A 10,901-nucleotide genomic window follows, 5' to 3' on the forward strand; every position below is an offset into this window, starting at 1 on the left:
GTAGAAGGACCTGCAACTAAGATATACAACTATGTACCGGGGGGATTTGGGGAGATAAAGCAGAATAAATAAATAAATAAATAAATAAATAATGAAGTGATGTCCATAGCTGCCATTGATCTTTTTCAATAAGTAACTTAACTCCCTTGATGAAATACAGAATTCAGACCCATCTAGCAACAACAGTAGGGTTTCCCTTTCTTCTCATAAGCTGATTGGGGCTGACTAACATAAACAGTCTGTTTCTATGGCCTTAGACCCCACTTTCCCCTTTGCTACTTTCTGAGGTATTGCAGGCTACTTGATTGACAGCTGCTCCTAGCTGCCCTCCACCACTATTTGACCCATCTCCTGCCATTCACCTAACTGTGAACATTCACAGTCTTTTCTTTGCCTCTACTCCCCACCTCACTACCCTCCAACACACACGCTCACACAATGTAACACCTGATTCCCTGCTTTAATTGCCTTCCTCTTGTGCCTCCAACACACACACTCACACAGTGTAACACCTGATTCCCTGCTTTAATTACCTTCCTCTTGTGCCAGAAGTTGGGTGGAGTTAGTAAGCAAAGTATTGATGACTTGTGCCCAAGTGAAGTAAGCAGTCCGTTTTACTGGGGCCATGTATGCAAACTACTACTTTAATTTGCTTTACATAGGTGCTCCAAAAGTAAATTGCCTTCCCTAAAACAGAAAATGCAGTTATAACCACATATACTTTTATTGTGTAAATATATCCTATCGCTTTCTATATTCTATAAAATGCAAACGTAGCACAAATTCTTTGGGAAGATGAGGAGCTGAATGGTTCTGAATAGTGCTGCATTGATCTGTTTCTTAGTTAATGGGCACATTTGTACAATAAATATTTTCGAGCACTTACTGTGACCAGCTAATAGTGCAAGGTCTAAGCTGCTATTTCAGAAAGACCTCAAAAACAGTTGTTTAGGGGCTGGCCCCATGGCCGAGTGGTTAAATTCCTGCGCTCCGCTTCGGCGGCCCAGGGTTTCATCAGTTTGGATCCTGGGTGCAGACATGGCACCACTCGTCAGGCCATGTTGAAGCAGCGTCCCACATGCCACAACTAGAAGGACCCACAACTAAAAGTATACAACTATCTACTGGGGGGGATTTGGGGAGAAAAAGCAAAAAAAAAAGAAAAAAGAGATTGGCAAGTTGGTGGCTCAGGTACCAATCTTTAAAGAAAACAAAACAGTTGTTTAAACAAGATAGATGTGTATTTCTCCCTCATGCAAGAACCTAGGAGGCAAGCATTCCAGCAAGGAAAGTGGATACTGAGAGACGAAGCAATCTCTGCAGTACCAACATTGTACCAGGTCTTGCCGTGAGCCCAGGGACAGATCCAGGTTTTGTGGATCCTGAAGCTTATACAAACTTGGAGGCCCTCTTTAAGTAAGGGGATATAGAATGATAAACACAGAATTATGTGCAGAGACCTGAGCAAGTGAAGGTCCGTGAAGTGAAAGTTTACTTAGCTTTTTAGTAAATTCAACCCTGAGTAGGCTCTGGCCCTTCAGGCAAGATTTGCCTAGAAAAGACAATTAGAGACCTATATAAGCTGGTGTATTGTAGTCTTGTAATTGACTAAATGGTCTGAAGTAATTTCAGAATATTTTGCTATACTAAGGGCTCTGGATGGTCATGAAGGATGGAGAAAAGGGAGAGAGGAGTGTTTATGGGAGTTATCCATAAAGGCTTCATAAAGAAGGTATAGCTAGACTGTAAAGAATGAGTAGAACTTGGAAAGGCAGAATGAAGGGAAGAGGCTGTTCCTGGTAAGGGATCCACATATGCAAAGTCCTGAAGGCAGAAATGAGCAGAACATTTGGGAAATGCAGGCACATTTGGACTGGAACTAGACTTAATGTTGGGAAACTATAGAAGTTTAGGCAAAGACAAAGGGTGAAATATCCTGCTGAGAAGCAGGAATGAGTCTTGTGGATTTGGCTAGAAAGACTACGGGTGGGCAAACTATGGTCAGCAGGCAGGCCAAATCTGGCCCACCTCCTTTTTTTGTAAATAAAGTTTTATTGGAACACAGCCATGCCTACTTCTTTGCATATTTCTGTGGCTCTGCTTTTGCTTTCTGGCAAAAGTAGAGTGGACTAGTTGCCACAGAGACCTTACAACCCGTAAAACCTTTACAGAAAGTTTGCTGGTCCCTGAGATACACAGCAAAAACTTGATGACAGTGGGATTGTAGAGAAGGACTGATTATCAGTTTAATCTAAAGTTGTAAGCTAAGACTGATCCAAGATTGAAGATGTTTTCAGAAGCTTTCACACCTAAATGGTGAGACTTTTAGGTCAAAGAACAGGGAAGTATAAAATCCTTTAATAAGGAAGAGAATTAGTTTTATTGGAAAGCATTTTTAAAAATCTGATATATTTACAGCTTCTTAAATAAAGCTCCAAGGCAGGTGTAGAAAACTTTAATTGAAATATTTTCCTAGTTTGCAGAGAATGCGCCTTAAGGGATAATTTAGGTTGAAGTGAGTCTGGTCTTGCTTTAATAGTTGTTGCATGATTGTTTGCTTTTCCTGGTGTTCTTTCGTTTCTAGATCTTTCAAAACCAGTTAGGGCCAATTATCTTCTGTGCAATTAAAATCAAATAGTTTGTGCAAAGCGGCTCTTAAATGCAGCTGTTTCTCTTTAATCTTGGGCATTTTTAATAGCACTCTTTCACCTCCTAACTAAAGCACTCTCATTCTATGATTGGGGTATTTGCAAATTAACATTCCCAGACAACTTTTTGTATGGTTTAAACTTTTTTTTTTAAAGATTTTATTTTTTCCTTTTTCTCCCCAAAGCCCCCCGATACATAGCTGTATATTCTTCATTGTGGGTCCTTCTAGTTGTGGCATGTGGAATGCTGCCTCAGTGTGGCTTGATGAGCAGTGCCATGTCCGTGCCCAGGATTCGAACCAACGAAACACTGGGCTGCCTGCAGTGGAGCGAGCGAACTTAACCACTCGGCCACGGGGCCAGCCCCAGGTTTAAACTTTTTTGAACAGTATCTTCTCCCCTATGTTGACAGCCCAGAAGCACCCTCAGGTTCAATAAAGTTTTACTTTTATATTAATTTTTCATTTTGCCCATGAACATACAGCAGAAGAAACAGGCAAGATTTTTTAAAGCTAGGGAGTTGTACCTAGAAAATAAAAATATAACATTTAAGATGATGACAAAATGTTCCCCCAAATAGTTACTTTTGCTTATTGACATCTGTGCCCCCAATTCCCACATTTTCACTGTCAATTAACATTTATTGAAATCTTACAGTGTGCGTGACAGTAGAGACACAAAGAAGACCTCCTTCCTGCTCTCTTTAGAGTCTTAAACTTTTGGTCACAGGACCTCTTTACACTCTACAGAATTTGAGGATTTCAAAGAGCTTTTGTTTATGTGAGTTTTATATATCAATATTTATCGTATTGAAATTGAGAATGAGAAAATAAATATTTATTGATTGATGTAAAAGTAACAATATGCTTATTACAACTTAACATATAATAACATAGTTTTATTAAAACTATATTTTCTAGAACAGAAAGTTGTGAAAAATGGCTAAAATCAGCCAGGAGGATCTGTTTTTCAGGTTTTTAAAACCTGTGTCTTTTTCAGTATACTGAATATCCTTCTTAAACAATGCATAATCTCCTTTAAAATTCCTCCATCTTGAGAAGCCCTGCAGCAGAATAAACTGCCTCAAGGATACATTCACGCCCAGCAAAGGCTATCCAGATGGTCTTAAGGAAGCATTTTTATATCATATGTAAAGAGAGAAACATGAACATTATGGCTTTACATTTGCAGACCTTGGCTATCTTACAAAACTTGGAATGTGAATTTTAGGATCAATTGAGAAGGCAGAATTTTTAAATATACTTAGTTTAACCACCAGATTTCTCTCACAGTAATATTAGGGTTGTACAGTTATGAGAGGACCAAGTTTATCTGTGCCATTAAACACAAATATAGCAGTTTTATTCATAATTGCAAAATCTTGGAAGCAAACAAGATGTCAAAAAAGTAATGAAAAGACTTTTTTGAAATGAAAAAGATTTACATTTCTGTGAATCTCTTTAATGTTTGGCTTAAAAGACAACTGGATTTCCATGTCTCAGTTCTGCATTTAACCTGTTGTGATATCACATGGTTTTGTAGCATCCAGAAGATTCCACTTGTGAAAGAATCATAGTGCAAAAGGCAAATAATGTCTTAGTATTATTTTGAAAAAAATTTGTTTTGAGGATGATTAGCCCTGAGCTAACTGCTGCCAAACCTCCTCTTTTTTCTGAGGAAGACTGGCCCTGAGTTAACATCCATCCCCATATTCCTCCACTTCATATGTGGGACGCCTACCACAGCATGGCTTGCCAAGCAGTGGAAAATGTTTTTGACCTCATGTACCCACTGAAAGGTTCTCAGGGACACCAAAGGGTCCTTGGATCACATGTGGAGAACCCCTGTTCTACGATGAGAAAAGGAATCTATATATGAAAAAGAAAATGACAAAATAGGCAGAATATTTCAAGTGACAAAGAAAAAGGATTTCAGAATAGAAAGCTATAATAACACTGGGAAAGGGAAAGTTAGGGCAAGGAAGGAAGAAAAGGCTTTGGGAAGTAAGTAGGATTCGAGCTTGGCCTTGAAGGAATCATAGGGCTAACGTGGAGATCTTAGAAGGGGGCTTTCCAAAGGAGTGATTGAATAAAGCTACCAGCAGAAATAGCAGCTGTATGCAGGAAGCAGTAAGGAAACCAGTTGGTTGAAGAGGAAGATTTGTCTATCAATAAGTGAACATCCTAGCTCTTTATTCTCTAGGGAGAATATTTTCATTCATAAAATCAGATCAAGAAGAGCAGGATTCCTCCTCTCAGTCAGTCACCACAGCCTAAGAGGAAGGATATGTTAGGAAGTGTGCTGGGTAGATGGAACTAAAAGCCACTACCATATGTGTAGAAGAGCAAGAGAAGACAGAGTTGAAAAAGAGCTAGGGCCAGCCTGTAAAAGGCCTTGAATATCATACCAAAGAGTTTAGATATTATCCTATGAGCAACAGGGAGCCACTGAAAATTTTGATCAGACAAAGAATATAATCCTTGAATTTATATAATCCTTGTTATTTTCATGGGTGGGACCATGTCTTCTTCATTTTTGTATCCTTCAGTGTATCACATAATAGCCTTATATATAGTAGGCTATCAATAACAGTTGAATTGTTGAGTGATCAGATCCATATAAATAGACTTGTAGAGGTGGTTCACAGGACAAAGACAGAAGGTCATTGTGATACTTATATTCCTACTCACTTATTCAGTAAATATTTGTTGAATGTGACATATGTACTAAACACTCTGCTGAGAATTTGAGATTCAGAGATAAACATGTTATAGTTCCTGCTTTCTAGGATTTTATAGTCTAGTGGAAAGACAATCAAGAAATCAGTTATCTTCTGTTTGATAAAGTGCCTTAAGGGAACACAGAAGCGGGCTGCCTAATACAGTCCTAGAAAGTAATGGAAATTTCCCTGTTATTTAAAAACCTCTCTTTTATATGCACAAACACCTGACCTGGCCAAAAACATTGCTAGCAGTTTTAGAAAGGAGAGAAATAAAGAACTGTGTCATTTCAGTCGCAAGGGAGAGAAACAAGACGCATGATTTAACTCTCAGAGCTTAATGTGAATAAAAAATGAGTTCTGAAAAGAGGTAAAACTGATTCCACTTATGTGCAACTCATCTCCACTGCCCACCCATCCCACTGAAACTGCTGAGAGCTATTCTAATCACACTTCTATCCGTGTTCACAAAATGAAAGAAGAAAGAAACAGTGAGCACCTACTCTATGCAAGGCAATGTTCTAAATACTCTGCATATATTATTTCCTTTTACTCTCATTAGAGCATTGAGATCATTACTATTATTATAGCTCCCTAAGAACTTTACTCAAAGTCTCAAGACCAGTCCAGGAGACCAGGCAGGATCGAAGCCCAGGTCTGACGACTGTGCCATGCTACAGCCTTTTTGATGAGAAGAGATTTTGGGGCTGGCCCCATGGCCAAGTGGTTAAGTTCATGCATTCTGCTTCGGCAGCCCAGAGTTTCACCAGTTCGAATCCTGGGTGTGGACATGGCACCGCTCATCAAGCCATGCTGAGGTGGCATCCCACATGCCACAACTAGAGGGACCCACAACTAAAAATACACAACTATGTACCTGAGGGCTTTGGGAGAAAAAGGGAAAAATAAAAAAAGAGAGAGATTTTGATTCACCATAAGTGAAAGAAAGAAAACAGCCTCGGCAAAAGGATGGGAGGATAGAAAGAAAATGAAGTTGAAGGGGAGCAAAATTCATTGACGCCACAGTTTTGCCTATGGCATGTCTCGGCTCTTGATTATGTGGGGGAATTAATATGAAACAGTGATCAAACGAATGTTATTCATTGAGTTACAAGAACACAATGGGGACAATTTAGGGTATGAAATTATAAGGTCATTCTAATTTAATCATTTCAATAATTAAAATAATCTCTACTCTGTGGATTTGTGGGTACTACAGAAACTTCATGCTTTGGGGGACAAGATCCATTTTCCCAGCTCCTACTATAAGTCATTTGAAGAAAGCTCCCATCAAAATAATATAAATTTAATTCTTTAATGGATAATAATGAGCCCAATTAGTTTAGAAACGAAGAGTACACTCAGTTCCAACACAAAGACTTCCTGAAGGAAAACTTTATTTTCTCCAAAAGCAGAAGCTTCCAAAGACTTTAAAGCCTCCCATGTCATCTGGCATGATAGTTTCAGCCAGTTTGAAAGCAGCACTTATGGAAGTCGCAAGCAGCCAGGGAACCTGGGATCTAGTATGGTTTCTTTGAAACATTGGGCAAGTGATTCCATCATTCAAGTATTAGTTTATTCATCTGAAAGGTCAAATAATTGTCTTTGTCTCCCACACTAGGAATGTATAAGGACAAACAGAAAAGAAGAACACTTGGAAACGTAGAAAATAAGAGGTTATTTTCATTTCAAATAAATTATTTAAAACATTTGTTTCAACATATTAGACTCGTACTAATAAGAATTGCTCGTTCATTCACCCATCTCTATTTCCAAAGTAGTCCAAGCCACCATCACCTCTTTCCTGGACTCTGGAATAGATTCCTAACAGGTCTCTCTGTTTTTATTCTTACCTCCTCCCCAGTCCATTCTCCAGCCCCCAAACTTATCTTTTCAAAATATGAAATAGGGTTTTTCACAATGACCATAATGGAGTAACTAGTATTTGATTAGCCCTTCCACAATTAAAAGTTCCAAAACTGGACAAAAATATAGGAAATAAATGTCTTCAGATGCTGGACATATACAACACAGGACTGTGATCCCTGAGAGAAGGGAAATGAACAATGTTAACCTCATGATTGCTCTTGCTTTCTGCTTGGAGGTAATTTCCAGCTACATCACAGGGAGGGGGATCAAACAGTTTTGATCTCACCAAGCTGAGGAAACAGAGATTGGAATTCAAAGTTATGAGGTAGTTGGGGTTTGTGGGGCAGAATACTGTAGAAAAGAGATCTGTTCAGAGAAGGAGCACTAGAAGTCTACACAAGGATCCCCTTGAATCTTTGCTACTTTTGCTCCTAATACTAAACTGTTTAGCTGCACATGCATTGGGTGAGATTCCATGAGACTGAGCAAAGAATAACTATCAAGGAAATAACAACTACCAGCGATCACACTGAGCTGGGAGATGTTCAAGCTCCCACAAGCCAGAGTAAAGAGACATTGCTGAACATCCTGAGCATTCAGTAGAGACCTCAGAAAAATCTTGCCTTAGGAATTGCAATAACCTGGCAATAGCATAAAGGTAATTCTAGATCCTCTTTAACAAAAGTTAAAAATGTGCCTTAAAAAGATCAAGTTGATCCTCCAGTAAATTAACTACCTGCTTAAAAAAAAAAAAAAGACAACAAAATCCAGACACTTGACAACATAATATTCATAACATCCAACATACAGTAAAAAGTTATTATACAGGGAAAGAATCAGGAAAATGTAACCCACAACTAGGAGAAAATGAATTGATAGAAACAGACCCAAAAATGACAGGATGATGGAAATAGTAGAGAAGGATTTTAAACAAGCTTTTATAACTATATTCAAGGACATAAAGGAAGATGCAAACATAATAAAGGAGATAGAAATTCAAGAACTGAAAACTAAAATATCTGAGGATTTCCACTTCCAGGAAGATGGAGTAGATGTACTTTTCTCTATTCCTCTCACTAAGTACAATTAAAAACACTGGGTATTACATATAAAACAAACATAAAAAGACTCTGAAAGATGGAGAGAAAAAGGCAGACTGCCTAGTGACCTCGGAACCTGAGGAAAGACACAGTGTGAATTACCTTGGTTTTCTGTTTGCCTCATATATCCCAAACAATTACTATGAACAAGAGAGGGTAAATGTATGTGAAGGGAGGTAAAGTTTCTACACTTCACCAGAACTGGTAAAATGAAGACACCAGTAGACTGTGATGTCATGTATACATAATAATATACCTCGAATGACCACTAAAAACTTTCCCCTAAGATAAGGAACAAGGCAAGAATGTCTTCTCCTCACCGCTCTTATTCAACGTAGTGCTAAAAGTTCGTCAGTACATTAAACAAAAAAAGGAAATAAAAAGCATACAGACCAGAAAGGAAGAAATAAAATTGTCCCTATTTGCATACGACATAATTGTCTACATATAAAATCCCAAGGCATCTACAAAAAAAATTCATAGAACTATTAAGTGAGTTCAGCAAGATTACAGGATACAACCATACGAAAATCAGTTGTATTTCTGTGTACTGGCATTGGACACGTGGACACAAAAATCAAAACTACAATACCATTTATAAATGCACAAAACAACAACAATGAAAGGAACCACTTAGATGTAAATCTAACAAACCATGTATAAGACTTGTATGCTAAAAACTACAAAATTGTTAAAAGAAATCAAAGATCTAAATATATGAAGAGACATAATATACTCATGGATTAGAAGACTCAGCATAGTAAAGATGACAGTTCTCAAATTAATATACAATTTAATTCACTTTCTATCAAAATATCACAAGTTTTCTTGTAGAGATAGACAAGATTATTCTAAAATTTATATAGAAAAGCAAAGGAACTAGACTAGCTAAAACAATTTTGGAAAAGAATGAAGTGGGAGGAATCAGTCTACCCAATGTCTACATTTATTATATAGCTAAAGTAAATTTCTGAAAACTAAAAATAATGAGAAAATCTTAAGACACATTGTATTATCTTAAGACTTGTACTATAGGAAATCATAAAGGAAGTTCTTCAGGCAGAAGAACATGGTTCTATAGTATGAATGAAGAACATCAGAAATGATAAATATGTGGGTAAATATAAACAGTTTTCCCTCATACCTTAATTTCTTTAAAAATAATCAACTATTTAAAGAAAAAATAATAACAACGTATGGTGGGATTTATAACATATTTAGAAGTAAAAGCTGTGATAAAGGTACCAAAATGCAGGAGGAGGGAAATGGACATATTCTGTTGCAAAATTCTTGTTATACATAAAATGGTGAAAAAAAATTAAAAGAATTGGAAGTCTAGAAATAAACCTATGCATCTAAGGTCAAAATCAATTGATTTTTTTTTTTTAAGATTTTATTTTTCCTTTTTCTCCCAAGGCCCCCTGGTACATAGCTGGGTATTTTTAGTTGTGGGTCCCCCTACTTGTGGCATGTGGGATGCCACCTCAGCATGGGTTGATGAGTGGTGCCATGTCCGTGCCCAGGATCCGAACCGGCGAAACTCTGGGCTGCTGAAGCAAGCACACGAACTTAACCACTCGGCCACAGGGCTGGCCCCAAAAATCAATTGATTTTTGACAAAGGTGCCAAGACCATTCAACAAATGGTACTGGGACAACTGGATATGCATATGCAAAAGAATGAAGTTGGGCCTATAGTTCACATCATATATAAAAATTAACTCAAAGTGGATCAAAGACCTAAATATAAGAGCTAAAACTATAAAACTCTTGGAAGGACACAGACGAAAATCAGCATGACCCTGTGTTAGACAATGGTTTCTTAAATATGACACCAAAAGCACAAGCAATCAGGGAAACAATAGGTAAATTGGACTTCATCAAAATTCATTAAATTTTTATGTTTCGAAGGACATGTATAGAAAGTAAAACAATAGAATGGGGGAAATATTTGCAAATGATATATCTGATAAGGATCTAGTATCCAGAACATATAAAGAATTCTTACAATTCAACAATAAAAAGGCAAATATCCCAATTTAAAAATGGGCAAAGGATTTGAATAGGAATTTCTCCAAAGAAGACATACAAATGGGCAAAAAGCACATGAAGAGATGCTCAACATCATTTGTCATTAGGGACATGCAAATCAAAACCACAATGAGGGTCAGCCCAAGTGGCCTGGTAGTTAAGTTTGGCATGCTCCACTTCAGCAGCCCAAGTTCGGTTCCTGGCCGTGGACCTACACCACTCGTCAGTGGCCATGCTGTGGTAGTAACTCACATACAAAAAGAGAAAGATTGGCAACAGATGTTAACTCAGGGTGAATCTTACTCAGCAAAAACAAAAAAGAAAAAAACACACCACAATGAGATACAACTTCATACCTACAAGAATGGTTACAAAAAAAAGACAGGGGCCAGCCTGGTGGCATAGTAGTTAAGTTCCTCCACTCCACTTTGGCAGCCTGGGGTTCACAGGTTTGGATCCTGGGCGCAGCCCTACACACTGCTCATCAAGCCATGCTGTGGTGGCAGCCCACATACAAAACAGAGGAAAATGGGCA

This window comes from Equus asinus, chromosome 15 (assembly GCF_041296235.1).
Source record: "Equus asinus isolate D_3611 breed Donkey chromosome 15, EquAss-T2T_v2, whole genome shotgun sequence".
In the NCBI taxonomy this organism is placed as follows: Eukaryota; Metazoa; Chordata; class Mammalia; order Perissodactyla; family Equidae; genus Equus; species Equus asinus.